Below are 16,234 nucleotides of genomic sequence, written 5' to 3'. Positions count from 1 at the left end.
ACGTCAAGCATTTCTGTGGCCATACACTTTTGATATTTGTCTTTTTCTAAAAAAAAAGACTCGACTTAAAAGAAATAATGCCCTTTTAATGTGAGAGTGAAGAAGTGAGAGGTCAGAGATGAGGTTCCACTTAACTGTGATTAGATCTTGTGTGCTGGTCTAAGTAGCCTTTTTTAATTTAATTTTATCAACACTTGGGCAGCAGATGGTGGTTTTAATTAGAGCAAAGCAGAGAGGAGGGAGGGCAGCAGGCCTGCAAAGCAGAGTCGCACAGCAACTCGTGGAGGGGACTGGCGGGAGGTGATGCGGAAGAGCAGGGGCTGACGGGACAGGGGTCTCTGAGCACCAAGTGGAGGGGGTGACCCCTCCCAGGGGAGTCAGCATGTCTCCATTTCCTCAGTTTCCGGGAGGATGGGGTCCACCTTCACACCTGTGAGTGGCGAATGCAGCTTTGGACGGAAAAGGGACAGTATCTGTTTGTTAACCTGGAATCTGCAGACGGATCTGCGCTGTGCACATGTGGCCGGATTCCAGCCTGCAAGCACATCAGTGTAACATGCATGAGCCGCACAGGGAGGCCCTGGCCGGCAAGATGAGCCACGTGGGCCTCTGGGGTCGGCCTTGCTACGGAGGCCGGGAAGGACCTGCAGCGTCTCCCAGCATGAGCAGAGCTCAGCTATGGACCTGATCTCAAACCGGGATCGTCAGACTCAGAGTGACTGGCTGTCCTGTGCTGCGCGGGAAGGAAATCACACACCAATACACACTCACTGGAAAATAGCAGGAAGCGAGGGCCGCCAGTGTTGTCACAGGAGTGTAAGTGACAGTACCTAGTGTAGGCCGCAGAAACGGGAGAAAGGTGCCTTGAAGGTGAGCAAGAGGCTCCCGAGCTCACCCTGGGTCGGAGGAGCAGGCTTTTGGTCAAGTCTCGGCCACAGCCACCAAACCTGCTCCCTGAAGACACAACTCCAGAGCCGAGGGCACCAGGACACAGCTACCACGTGTTGCCACCAGCACTGCCGTCTCTGCCGCCACTGGACACAGCACATGGCTGTCCCTGCTGTGGTTCCACCCCAGAATCCACTCACAGCTTGGGGTTGAAGTGTCTGTCGATGCAGCCCAGCCCCTAACCTAAGTCTCCAACGTCAGCTTTTCAGTGGGGAAGTGGGTTCAGCCCCCTGAAGAGAAGATGCTCACACATAGGCAAGTGGTTAAGATACTGACATCCAAAAAAGAATTGTAAATGTGCATTACATCACTACAACCTGAGGGACACCTTGTTTGTCTATTTTGCACTTATTTATTGAGCACTTATTCTGTGCCCAGTGTGGTACAGAGGGGCAGTGTGGCAGTGATTTACAGGTGAGGGTTGTTATGTGTCAACTTGGCCTGGCAATGGTGTCCAGTTGTTTGCTCAAACATTGGCCTAGATGTTGCTATGAAGGTGTTTTGTGCAGGTGACTAACATTTACACTCAGTGGACTTTCAGTAAAGATTACCCTTGATACTGTGGGTGGGCCTCATCCAATCAGTTAAAGGCCTTTGGAGCAAAGACTGAGGGTCCCAAAGAAGGAGGAATCTCTGCCCCAAGACTAAAACATAGAACCCCTCCCTGGGTCTGGGTCTCCAGCCTCCTGTCCTGCCCTGCAGATTTCAGAATTGTCGGGCCCCATAATCGCATGAGTCAATCCCATGAAATAAATCTCTCTCCCTTCTCTTTCCGTGTGTGTGTGTGTGTGTGTGTGTGTGTGTGTATCTCCTATGATTCTGGTTCTCTGGAGAACCCATGATTGCCACTGTCCTCATGGCGGAAATACACGGTGACTGATAAATGATAAGATACCTGTGAAAGTACGTATTATTGTAAGTGATATCAAGGGAAGAAAACATGGCGTTGCCCTAAGGAACAAGATGAGAGCACCCCAATTTAGACAGGCCAGTCTGGGCCAACTTCTGAGAAGAGGTGAGTTAAGGTGGAGACTTGGAAATGCAGAGGTGGCTCCTGAATCCAGAGAACCAGCAGGAACACAACCAAGGGAATCAGCCCAGACACCGAGGGGCCTCTGGGCCCCTGGAAGAAGGTCACAGTCTGGAAGGCACTGAAGAGTGGAAAGGGAAGGGCACACGTGTTGATGGGATCCTGCTAGTACCCAGCTCTGGGGTAAGCCCTGTATGTAGGGCATGCTTTTAAAACTTAATCCTTGCCATTTCAGGTGGGTATGGTTTTATTATCCCATTTTATACGTGGAGAAACTTGCCCAAAATCTTCTAGCCAGTAACTGGCCCAGCTTTTATTCTAACTCAGTGCTGTTTTACTCCAAGACTCTTTTCCCACCGTGTTGCCCAAATGATGGAGATAATTTAGGCAGTTTGTTTGTTTGAAACAAGGGCAGGCTTTGCTTACAGTTGAGTTTGCAACCTATAAAGCAGCGATGCTCTCCTAAGAGCGTATTTTCTGATTGCTGCTTGAAAGTTCTTCGATATCTGAATATTGAATCATTTGCTTCCTATGCCAAACTAGCATTCACTTTCACCACTGCGATGTGCGCAAGCCTGAGGTCTTCTCCCTTCTTTTTAGGGCTGTTCATAATTTGATCTCAGATGATTTTTCAGACTGACCCAGTATGTTCCATGCAACTTACTTTTTGATCTCACTAAAGAACCTGTTCTTTCTTAAACACACCCTTTCTTACAGGACTCCACGAGTTTGTAGCTTCCCATTCACCGGGAGCAGTTCCCTCCTTGTTTCTCCTTATTTTTCTCCTTTCTCCTCATCTGTGCTTTTTTCTTCTCTGCCTAGAAAATCACGTCACTGACTTCCCCCAGCTGAACCAACTTTGTCCTTTGTACTCTTCTGGAAGAATACTTCTCATAATATGTCACAATTATTACATTTTTTTTTTTTTTTACTTATGGGCCTCCAGTTAAGAGTTCCGAAGGAGACATGCTGTTTCATGGAAAAAGGAAAGAATATTGTCTTAAATGTTTGAGTTTCTGTTTTGTATTCTACTTTGTATACCATGAAAGACTATGGGTTCATCGTTTCTATGGACATGCCATTCTTAAATGACAATCAGTGACTTCCGAAGAATGATTCCCATGGTCTGCAGGGGTTCTGACATTCTGTGACCAGGCTGAGTCACCACCTCCCTTATCACTCACTTCCTTCTTTGTCAACCACATGTGGAGAGTTGATTGTGTACGGAAAGCACCTTTAGAATCCCTGAGAAAGATGGTTACCTTAAACTAAATTTCCCAGAAACAGCAGAGCATTTGGACCATCAACATGTATTTAACATCTGCTGCTCACGAAAGAGAAAATGCAAAGCCTGGTGTTGGCTGATGGAAAGTGCTGGAAGTGATTGTGTAGTGTGAAAAACCTTGTTTGGATTGTGTTGACCCAGCTGTCCAAAGGCTTCTCGTTGTGCACCTGTTGGGATTAATGGTAAAGAATCATTTGTCAGCACGGGAAGGTGTATCGTCTATATTGTCTCCCTGTGTAATCCAGTTTGGAGTCCCTCTAATTGGGCACTAGGTGTTTCTCTCACGTCCCTCCGAGTACATGAAAGAACAGTAATCTTCATCTCTGATAGCCATACCCATGGGCTATATCTGAACAGTTTTAGTGTTTTGTTTTGTTTTTAATCTGGTTGGTTTTGCATCATAAGAGGATAGAGCCTGAAGTTTCCACATTAGTAACAGAGTTTAAACCCTTTATTTTATGGGGGAAGAAAATGAAGCTCAGGAAAAGATGGGGCATTCTCTGAATCACGTGGTTGCCTGGTGTAGTAGCTGATTTCATTGCAAAACCAACTGTCTTTCCCCTGGGCGGATGCTTTTCCTCCCACTCCATCCTCTCTTTCCTTGGGTTGAAATTCAGGAGTTTTCTATAACATATTATAAGGATTATGAGCAACTATTTTGGCTAAAGGGAATGCTGTTATCTGAACCAGTGGGTTATAGTGCGAGATGACCCTCTGTTTCCTTGGTTTAGGCCCAGGAATGCTTGGAAAAAGGCTCTCTGCTTGGAGAGCGGCAGTTCCAGCTGTGATGACTTAGAGCCAGTTTGGCCAACGGGCAAAAGAGCGGTTCTGGCAGCCACATTTTTCTAAACCTTGTTAATAAGTATCTTACAGGAATACAATATGTTTATAATTCCAAGAAGGTTGAAAACATAGACTCCCTCAATCTGAGTGCTTCTATTTTCTGTATCTAGCATATGAGTAAAGGATGACTAGGAAAAAACACAAACATGTTTTAATTCTCCTCTGATCTGGTTCAGAGTTGGAACATGTATCCACATGCATGTACATGTGTGTGCATGTGTGTGTGTCTGTCTCATTTCAAATATCCTAATTAATTTAGTGATTTTTACTACATTAGAAATGGTAATAATAATAATAAATATATTTACAATTGAAGACCACATTTGGACATGAGCACTTTAATGTTATATGACTTAACCCACTGTAAAATGTTAATACGATGTTTGGAGTTAATGTCTGTAGACTTTGAGAAAACACAGTGACATTCCAGGAGCTCAGGCACTGCATAGATTACTAAAATGCATGTCAAAGATTAAGCAAAATAGGTAGTACAATGGCAAGTGCTTAACTGGCACCATACATTCTTTTGATTTATTTTGGGAAAATTTTCTCTTTTGGGTCTATTTTCCCATATAGCTTTCAAAGAAAATGTGAGGGGAAATTTTAAACTATAAGATCTATGAGATGTGGGATAATTTAAAATACATATTTAAATTAAATATGATTAAAAATTATACTCGGAAAATCTTAGCTGTCACCACTGAGAGTTTATGTGCTTGAGACGCAGAAGGCACAAAATACACATGAGTTTGAGAAAATGCTCTCTAGAGCACCTTGTGATGGGGATACTGAGAGAGCCTGTTTTGAATTTTCTCTAGTGGTCAAACTTCGGTTGTGCCTGCTTTCCCCAGAGGGTTAGATAAAGCACGACCACTTTCTTCCACCCCTATGGCTCCGACTCAGCAGAACTCACATTTCTAGCAAATTCCTATGTATTGTCCATGCTGTCGGTCCATGGGTTGTGTGCGCATGTGTGTGCTCCAGTGTGTTCAATTTAAAATTGAAATTATCTTAGAAAGGAAGATTATAATCATGTAATAAAAAAAAAACAACACCTTAGGCAGGGCATGGTGGCTCACGCTTGTTATCCTAGCACTCTGGGAAGCCTAGGCAGGAATATAGCTTGAGCTCAGGAGTTTGAGACCAGCCTGAGCAAGAGTGAGACCAGGTCTCTCCTAAAAATAGAAAAATTAGCAGGCATGAGGCAGGAGGATCACTTGAGCCCAGGAGTTTGAGGTTACAGTGAGCTATGATGATGCCACTGCACTCTAGCTGGGACAACAGAGAGAGACTCTGTCTCAAAAAAACAAAACAACCACACACACACACAAAAAAAACACCTTAAATTCCAATAGGTGTATTGACGCTTATAAGGTATATATTATATATATTCTTTTGTGTATATATTTCATAATAAACTAGAATAGAATAAAATAAAATAAACAATGCATTTGAAGTGAATTGGAGAATCAATAAATAGAAGAGAATCTGATCACATAGGGGTGTCCCAGCCCAACTAAGGGCAAACCTGCAGTCCAACAAAATCAGATTTGTTTATTGCCTAATGTGTAGTACATTTGGTATTATTATTACCACACAGTGAGGAAGGTTGCACATTTGATGAAACGTGAGGTTTCTCATTAAACAAACAAACCAAAAAAATAGGGTTGTTATAGGATTTGTGGGAAGGGTGGGGTTTAGGTGGAATTTGAATGATGCAGTGTTTTGAAAGGCCTTAAGCAAATCAGGGCTGCGTGCAAAGCGGTCAACATCAGGTCTGCGCTGCAGAGTGGACCCAGGGTTCTGTCTCCGTGGCAACTGCAAAGGAGAGATAGATGTGGAATGTTGTGCTCAAACCTTATCTAAAGCTCCAGGTCTGAGCCGGGAATTAAAGCTGCTTCTCTATGTCAACGTGACTTAGATTCTTCAGGCTAGAGGGGAATGTTCCTTCTTACTGATAAGATTTCGAACAGACAGACTCCCATGATTCAGAGAAGAAAGAAAGTTTCTCAGTGAGTAAGGCAGCAGCAGTTGCTCAGAGGACAGGGCTGCGGCTCCGACACACCACTGCAGCCACGTGTGCTTGGGAGAAACACTGCTTCCCGTGAACTGGGAAGCGGGGGTTTTCTGTGTGTCTTATTCCAGTCTTAACAATGGGTAGACAGATTCATAAAGCTCTGCTGATGCTAACTTTCATGGCAGAAGACTGAAACGGTGCCCTGTGTATCTGAAAGCAAATGCAGAGAGAGAACGTGAGGAGACTCAGGGATGCACATATTCAATGAGGGTTTTCTATAAGAAAGAAAGACAAGATCCCCCAAATCAAAAGATCACACTGAATCCTAGATCAAACAAAATCATAGCCACGTCTAGACACGCTAGAGTGGGACTTTGCACCCTCTGAAATAATGGGGAAAACCTTAAAATCCTCCAGAGGAAAAAACAAAATAATGGCATTTAAATGACATCAGATTTCTCATCAGCAAACACAAATGCCGTACAGGCGTGGACAATATCGAATGGCTTTTCTGCAGAAGTTCTGTAAACACTGAACAGTGCTGGGGACCTAAGAAGAGAAACGCAGAAAGGCGAAAGGAAACTAACAATAATTGGATATTTATGGTTACAGAAAACCTTACTTAATAAGCTGTTTTATTTTGAACTACTTGGATGGCAAGTGAGATGTGGATTGATGAAAGGTGTTCTATAAATTTGAAGTGAAACCACCAAAATGAAAACTGAGCCAGAAATCAGAAATTCTTCTGATTTCTGTTGAAAATGATTTCATGATTATGAATACCATGCAATTCTTCTATATCATGTTTGCATGCATCCCTATTTGTGTAGACTCCTGTAGCTTTGTGTGTATTTAGTCTAACGTACCATGAACCATTTAAGCAATGAGGAAAATCTCTTTAGACTTTGTGCTTTCCTTGAGAACGTTTTTATGCTTATCCAAGAAAATAATTTTGCTATGGGACTTTTAAAGAGGTAATTAATCTCATATTTCTAAATCCCAAAGGCCTAATTAATATAATGGGATATATCATAAGTCTAGATATATGATATTTACTGAGTACTTATGTTCCTGGTATTGGGATGAACATTCAACACAGTATTTCATTTATTTCCTATAACAATGCTGTGTGAAATATTATGTTTCTCATTTTGGAAATTCAGAAATGAAAAAAAGACTTTAGTAGTTAGCTTTCAAAAGATCATAGAGCCAGAGGCACAGTTTGGGATTTGAACGCAGAACCATGTCACTCCAAAGCCCATGCCTATTGCAATTGAGTTATATTAAAATCTAGATTTTCCATGCCATTTCATAACATTTCCTCATTTCTCAGAAGGAAAGTGCAATTAGGAGACAAACAAGTTAAGAAGAGACATCCCTGCAATTGTGTCCATTATCCTGTGTTCTGAGTTCTGCACATAAAGAGCACAGTGCTGCCCAGATGTTCCTCTAACTCAGTTTCCACGAAGGGAAGCACAATGTCCTCCTCCCAATGGTCTCCCTCTCCAATTTGCTTAGGTAAAACTTGCTTCCACTATTTCTGCCCCCTCTCAGCTTTTCAGAATAGATTTTTCGACAATGGAGAGAAGAAGGTAGATTGAGCTCTCAGAATATTGCATAAACCAAAGACAGCCGCACTCAACGAGTAAGAGAGCACCCGGCACTCCTAAAAGCCAGTGAAAGCTCCGTCTGATGATCAGCACAAATACGAGGGACCTTCAAAAGGGTCATGGAAAAAATGGAATTAAAAATTAAACCTCTTTTTTTCTCAGTGTAAACTTCAACAGGTTGAAGACACTTCTGTAAGTGGTGGTGCCAGCTGAGTAGTCCATCCCTGACAGGGTCCTGGGAACTTAACCTCATCAGTGCATTCTTTTTTGCATTGTTAACTGGATAGGGATGGGTGCCTTTAAAGATTTTTTAAAGTCAGAGGAGTCAAATCAGGATGGCAAGGTGGATGCCTAATGATTTTCCACCGAAACTGTCACGAAATCACCCTTGTTTGACAAGAGGAAAGAGCAGGAGCACGGTCATGGTGAAGGACTCTCTGGTGAAGCTTTCCCTGCTGTTCTCCTGCTAAAGCTCTGGCTGACTTTCTCAAAACACTCTCGTAATAAGCAGGTATTATTTTTCTTTGCACTCCAAAAACCCAATAGGCAAAATGCCTTAAGCATCCCCAAATACTGTTGCCGTGACCTTTGCTCTTGGCTAGTCAGCCTTTGCTTTGACTGGACCACCGTCACCCCTTGGTAGCCATTGCTGTAATCGTGTCTTCAGCGTCGTTGGTAAGGTCATGCTTCACCTTCTGTGACAATTTGAAGAAATGGCTCAGGATCTTGATCTCATTAGTTTAAAATTTCCACCTAAAGCTCTGTTCTTGTGTGCAGCTGATCTGGGTGCAATGGTTTTGGCACTCTTGGATTAAAAAATTTGCTCAACTTTAATTTTTTAGTCAGAATTATGGGAGCTGAAAGAATTGAGGCATCTATGGTGTTGGCTATTGTTTCTGCTGTTAATTATCAGTCCTCCCAATTAGGGCACAGATGGGATTAACTTTTTGCTTGAAAATTGATGTGGATAACCTGGTGCCACAGGCTTCATCTTCAACATCTTTTTGTTCCTTCTTAAACATAGTTATCCATTTGTAAACTACTGATTTCTTTGGGGCATTATCTCCATAAATTTTTTGTAAAGCATTGATGATTTCATCATTTTTCCACCCATGCTTCACCATAAATTTGATGTTTTTTCTTGCTTCAACTTTAGCAGAATTTATGTTGTTCTGTTGGGGCTCCTTTAAAACTGTTGTCTTATCCTTCTTAATTCTTCAAATTAGATATTGTCTGAACATATTATAACAAGTTAGCATGAGTTTATTTCGATGCAAAAATATTTGAAATTCATGAATATTTTTCTTTAATACATATTTTCCATAAATTTTTTGAAGATCCCTCTTAGACATTGACATCTGAGGTCACTTTGATAGATGCCAGGGGACAAAAGAGAAAGCTACATTAAAAGGTTTTTAACGTCACACTGCACTGAGTATATCTATAGAAAGGCTCTATAAGAATACAAATTCAGGTTACAGCAAATTCACGTAATACAGAAGCCATGATCAAATAAAGAGTAAAAGAGGGAAAACTAAGTATTTTATAATTCTATGTAAATTTATACATAGAGCATTCTAAACAGTATTTAAGAATTTTAGAAAAATAATTAATGTTTAATGTCAGTCTTATTAGTGCTTTCTGTTTTGTAACGCATAAATAATTAGAATGCTTTGCATATTGCACTCCCTTCATCCCTTCAGGAGCACGACTAGAGCTCAGCTAATTAGCACCACCCTCCTTTATGAGCTGTCTTTGTCAAAGTAAATGTGAAAGGTAGACGAAAATACCATTGTAGGCTGGAAGGTCTACCCAGAACCATGGCCTAGGGATACATATGTTAGAATTGGAAAGTTCCAGAAACATCTGAGGGATTAGATATCAGAGCCTTTTTTTTTTCTTAACAGATGAAAAAGATGAAGCCTTGTGATGCTAAGGGATCTACTGAGGCCACACACCTAACATATCCCCAGCACACATGAGCACGGCTCCAGCAAAGGCCCAGGAGAACACATCCGTAGCAAGTCGCCCAGCTCGGGCTCTAGCCGATTGTCATGCTTTACTCTGATGGTAATTTGAAGATGATGTGAGTTACTTATGGTGTTAAGATAAACTATGCAGGAAAAAAATCATTAATCTCTATACCAATAATTAGATGACAAGTTATAGCCTCCTCTCAAATTTTATAATATATTGATTTTTTTCTCAGTACATTTAAACAATTTTATACATTTAAAAGGTAAATGACAGTGGCTTTATGATGTTCCTTTGTTTTTTGTTTCTGTTGTGGCGGAAGTGGTTTGGTGGTTCTTTAGATTGAGCAGTGGAGCGGGGAAATGCCTACTGGGAGGGTATTTCCTGCTGGAAAGAGCTTTATGCAGGACAAACCTTGGCTATAGGATCATAGGGCAAAAAGTGCTTTAAATATAAACTAGCATGTGATTAGATTTTTATGAAGCCTTCAACAAAAACCAAATGGCAGCACTTGGTATCTTAGTATCTGGTCTCAGAAGATTAATTTCCCTAGTACTTTGCAACCTCTGACCAGTCACAGAGTTCACCTTGCACACTAGAGATGATGGACGTTTCAGATGCTTATGGAGAACAGGGTGAGCCCACAAACCTTGACCTTAAAAGCTTAGCTGGGGTTTGCTCTCTAGAGTAAGACCTTCTCTGGAAGCTCAACTGTGAGCTCTAATCGAAGCACTTTTCTGACTCTGAATGCCGTTACTCAGAGGTCCAGGATTCAGAAAACTGGTCCTGTGGGTGATGTGTGCAAAAATCAGCTTGGAAAATGTTCATCAAATTTACTGTTATGGGCACTTTAATTTTTTAATTTCAGATGTCCTTTTTCTGAAATGTGTGCTTATACTGAAAGTGATTACATACAAATATAAATGCAAATAAATTCTTTGTTTTAAAGGAAACCATCCTTTCTCATTATCTTAGTGCTAATTACATATCCATAATCATATGACAGCCACAAAGGAGAAATCATCATCAGGATAAAAGATATTTAGCATTTCAAAGATAAAATTACCTAAACGGTTACAGTACTTGAAATAAAGTTAGCACTTCAAGGGAAAACAGCATATTTTTCTAAGTAAAGAGGTTTATTATAATGTTCAATTTATTTTCAATTAAGTTTTTGCTCAATAAAGCATTGATTTTTTTTATTTTTTATTGACATTAGTTAAATGTTAAAAATTCAAAAAATGTTATTCTACCACCATCTTAACAGAAAAGAATATTAACTGTATATTAGCTTGAGCATAAATATGTATACATTTAGTATTATACATATTATTTGGTACTATTATAGTATCAAATAACATATATAATATTATATATTATTTTTCCATTTTCTTTTAGTACTTGAGTGAAATATTTACATAATTTCACATTTTCCACTACACGTGTGTGTGTGTGTGTGCGTGTGTGTGTAATAGTCCAGTTTATGGATATGCATAGCATTTTATACATTTTCCATTATTTTTCTTATGTTATGATGTGGAGAAATTGGAGCCCTGCACACTGTCAGCAGGAATGTAAACTGTTATACCCATTATGGAAAACAGTATGAAGATTCCTCCAACTCAGATTTAAAAACAAAATTATCATATGACCTGGCAGTCCCACTTCTGGGTATATATCCAAAAGAATTGAAATCAGGATCAGAAAGAAATATCGGTATTCCCATGTCCATTGCAGCATTATTCACAATAGCCAAGAAATGGGAACAAACTTAATGTCTATCAATGGATGAATGGATAAAGAAAATGTGGTCCATACACATCACAGAATGCTGTTCAGCCATAAAAAAGGAAGGAACTCCTGTCAATTGTGACAACATTGATGAACCTGGAGGACATTATACTAAGTGAAATAAGCCAAGAACAGAAAGACAAATACTACATGATTCCACGTATATAAGGAATCTAAAATAATCAAACTCACAGAAGCAGAGAGCAGAGTAGGGGTTGCCAGGGGATAGAGGAAGAGGAGAAAGAAGAGCTTTTATTCAATAGGTATAAAGTTTCAGGGACACAGGTGAATGAGTTCTAGAGATATGCTATACTGTATTGTGTCTATAGTTAACAATACTATATTTTGCACTTAAAAATGTGTTAAGTGGGTAGATTTCATGTCAATTACTCTTACCAAAGTTAAGAAAAAGAAACATCTTAATAATAAATAAACACTCCTGTGATGAAAATTTTCATATATGTAACTTTGAGTTTCTGTGGAATTATTTCTTGTGCTAGTTTCCTAGGATAGATCTACAGGGTGACATGATTTGGATATTTCCATAGTTATCGCCCCATGTCCCAACCCCCAGTCCAGAAGGTGAGGCCGTTTGAAACGCTGCCGGACAAGAAGGCTCACCCCGCCTCCCCATCCTCTCTTTTCCCAGCAGGCAGCCGCAGGCTGGGGCTCCGGCCAGAGTGTCCACCAGACATCGTGGGCACAGGTAAGGATGAGGCACAAGAGGGGTGTGAGGTGGGAAGGGGAGCTCCTCTTCATACTCAGGAGCCAGGGCCATTCCCAGATGACCAATTTAGAAGGGGAATCTACATTTGGAAGTCAGTTTTATTAGAAAAGTAACCGACAGTGTTCACACTCGTGTTTGTACATGGCTGCTCAGTTATCCTGAGTCAAGTGTCTCCGTAGAAACAATGTGGGCTCTCAGCCATGTACAGGAGACCCCTTACCCCAGTCCTCCCTGGACCACGTGGCCCTGAGCAAGCCACCTGACCGAGCCTCAACCCCTCTCTCCCTGTGTTCCGGTGTGGATCAGTGATAACATGCAGATGTGCCCAGCACAGTGCCTAGAATAGGGAATAGCCACCAGAATTTGGTAGGGCAGTTAAAGAGAACCATGTTTCTAACACTATCCCAAACTATTAGCCCAACTCCCAGGCACACGTCCAGTGTTCCACAAACACACCTATTATTTCTCCGTCATAATCCAACCCTATATTCAGCAACTTTAGTGTTCTTTCTCTTAAGGTCCAAGTTTTTCCCAATTCTTGCCTGAAATTTAGGCCCGATGAGCTTTGCAAATCTATCTAATGTTCTGGGCCAAAAGCCAGTCATCTTCAAATCACCCCATCAAAGATTCTCAGGTACAGATGCTCCAGTGAGGAAGACACTCTTCTCAGCCCTGGTTAGGTCACTGCTCAAAGGGGGTGAAATGCATGAGATAAAAGAAGTCAGAGTTTAATGGTTCTTGACTCAGGACTCAGAGAAAGGAAAAATGAAAGGATGTCTATAATGGTCAGCAGGTTCCCTCCACACAACGGGCCTGTGAGCTGTGGACTATTCTCTGTTTTATAGACGAGGTCATTGAGGTCAGTGAGTTTATATAAAGTACTCCAAGTTGCACAGCTAGTCAATTCTGGAGCCGAGATGTAAACCAAAGTCTACTGAACTCCAAACACAAGCTCCCTTCTGCTCTGTCTAGTCAGTTCTGGTCTCTGATTCACCAGGCTTCCCTGATCCAGGTAAGCCAGGCTATGTCACAGCTGCCAACTCATGTCGTGTCCCCACCCAAAGTCACCATAGTGTCTCCAGAATCAAAGATAAGCAAAATCAAGAGGTCCCATGATGCCCTTGGCTCAAAGGAGATATTTAATGTGTTACCGTAACTCTTTTATTGACTAAATGTGTTTTGGAGTTGAGAGCTCAAATTTAAAACATTCTAAATCCCAACCAATCTCTTCCTGCTCGGAAGTTTCATGGAATTTGCAATAGTAAGATAATGCAGAAGTAATTGTGTCATCATAGAAATCTGGGTTTAATTTCCAGCATTTCTTAGAAATATCTGCATGATTTGGGGAAAGCTATTTAACCTGGCTGGACCTCAGGTCCCAGCCTTGACTCAAAGAGATGTTATTAAAACAAAATAAGATAATGAACTTTCTGGTCTGCCCAGCACTTTCTGTTTTGAAGAGTATGACAATTTTCTGTTCAGTAAAGTATTTATTATGTAAGTAAGCCCCTCCTCAACAGCAGAAATAAATGAAGTTGTTTTCTTTTGATGTACATTTCTATGCAGTTAACTACATAGGTTCTACATGAAGATTTATTGAATCAATGAAAGGAAGAATAAAAGCATAAAACCAAGAGTATTTGCTGCCTGTAAACCAGAGTTGGCAGATGCCCCGGGGTCTTCCTAGTCATCTCATATTGTACTTGGAGGAATTCACAAGAAAGGTATATATGGTGTCTTTTGAAAAATGTTTCTCCTTCTTCCCCAAAACATAGACAGCACACTTCAACTCAGTGATATCATTTGGAAATCTAATTGAGGATTTGTTTGGTGGCAGTTAGGAGGTTTCTGTTCCACACAGGTATCTGTGCTTGCCAGGAGAAAAGGGGAGTCCTGGCTGGAGGAAGCCTTGGACCTAAAGGCTTGTAACAAGAGGCTTTAGCTAAGCTTCTTTAGGAGGTTATTAACAAGCACTTAAAAAAACACCGAGGGGCCGGGCGCGGTGGCTCACGCCTGTAATCCTAGCCCTCTGGGAGGCCAAGGCGGGTGGATAGCTTGAGGTTAGGAGTTTGAGACCAGCCTGAGCGAGACCCCGTCTCTACTAAAAAAATAGAAATAAGAATTATCTGGACAACTAAAAATACATATAGAAAAAATTAGCCGAGCATGGTGGCCCATGCCTGTAGTCCCAGCTACTCGGGAGGCTGAGGCAGGAGGATCACTTAAACCCAGGAGTCTGAGGTTGCTGTGAGCTAGGCTGACGCCACGGCACTCACTCTAGCCCGGGCAACAAAGTGAGACTCTGTCTCAAAAAAAAAAAAAAAAACAAAAAAAAACACCGAGTTTGGGGTTTTGTTATCTTGAAATGCCTTCCTCTATGTTATCCAAAGAACATACGTCATGAAAAATAACACTGCAGTGCATACACATACATAAACACACAGGGACACACACATGCACACACATATACATGCAAACACACGGCACAGACATGCACACACACAGACACATGTGCACAGAGCAATTTTCCCAGCAATTGGAGATGAATGTTGCTATAATATTGCACAGCAAAAACAAATCAAAGTAATTTTTTGCCTATATTGGATCATGTCTGACACACAGTATTTGCTTGACAGTTTTGACAAGTTATTGAATAAAAGCAGAAGACATTATCCATTTCTTGCCCCTCCAAAATGTCACCCCCAGCTATTAATTATAAAGAGTTTAGGGAATTGAATTGACTCCTGTTTAAAAGAACTGGTTAAATTCACCAAATCATTGCTCAAGTCTGCACTTCTGTTAGCCTAATTTACAGGCCTAGTAACATTTTAGAATATGAATGGAAGGTCATATTTTTCCAGAAGGTTTTCTTAGAACCTTGTTTCAAAGAAAAGCAAAGCTTCCTGGTACACAAGATGAAAGACTTAAAAAAAAACCCTTGTGACGAAGACTCTTTGGACATTGAATAGCTTATTAAATAGCTCTTTGACGAATTACAGTAAGTGTAAATAAATAAGAAACATATGGATTGGATTTCTTTTGAAATATAAATGGATTTGAATTACAAGACAAAGAACTTTTTATTTGTTTGTTTTTAAACACAGCAAACAAACAAATACCCTAGAAATATAGAATATGATCCTGTATTGATTTTCAACTTATGTTAAATCTAATTATGAGGACATGAAAAAAAGTCAGTAACTTTGGATATTTCTTTTTTATTATTCAAAATAAATGTTTGTGCACGTAAATTCTGCTTAAAACATTGATTTTTTTTAAGACATCACATAGTTGTCACTCATTTAATCTGACTCGGGCAGGTTCTCAAGTTCTATAGAAGATACACCACTTTCTCTAGATCATTAAAACCATACAGATTTCCATGATTTCATGCCTAAAACTGTCATATAATGGGTATATCAATAAAATGTGTTTCATTTGTACTATTTTTAAATTTATTTTAATAGTGGAAATGAAAGTATTTCATTTGCATTCTTTTTATGAAAGATTATATTATTTTTCCTTTTAGATTTTATTTATTTATTTTAAAGAGAAGTTTTGCAAGTTGTTTGAAATCAAGGTATTTTCCTGTGGTATTAAGAATCTTCCAGCAACTCTTTCTGTTTCCAAATGAGAAGCGTATGGAGTCAGTGGGGGAAACAGGAAATGGCTTATAAATAACCATGAAATGAGCACAAGCCCTTTTGCCCAGCCCAAAGGAACTTTTTCTGAAGGTTGACTTTTTGTTCTATCTAGTTTCTATTTCTGTTTTTCTCATGCAAATATCCATTTCACATGTAATGCTTGGTACAGTTGAAATTAGATAGAGGAGGAAAAACAGAATTTAGGCTTCCCATAAAATAATGATAATAATTATGACTGACAATAACAGTAATAATTCTTATTATTTATATGGTACCCACTCTATGCCAACAACTGTGCTGATTTCTATATATTCTTTGCCTTATTTCATCATCACAGAAAACTCCTCAGGTGAAAGGTGTTGTCT

This window comes from Lemur catta, chromosome 11 (assembly GCF_020740605.2).
Source record: "Lemur catta isolate mLemCat1 chromosome 11, mLemCat1.pri, whole genome shotgun sequence".
Taxonomy (NCBI): domain Eukaryota; kingdom Metazoa; phylum Chordata; class Mammalia; order Primates; family Lemuridae; genus Lemur; species Lemur catta.
The sequence above is the reverse complement of the archived record's forward strand: the minus strand, read 5'-3'. Positions refer to the sequence as shown.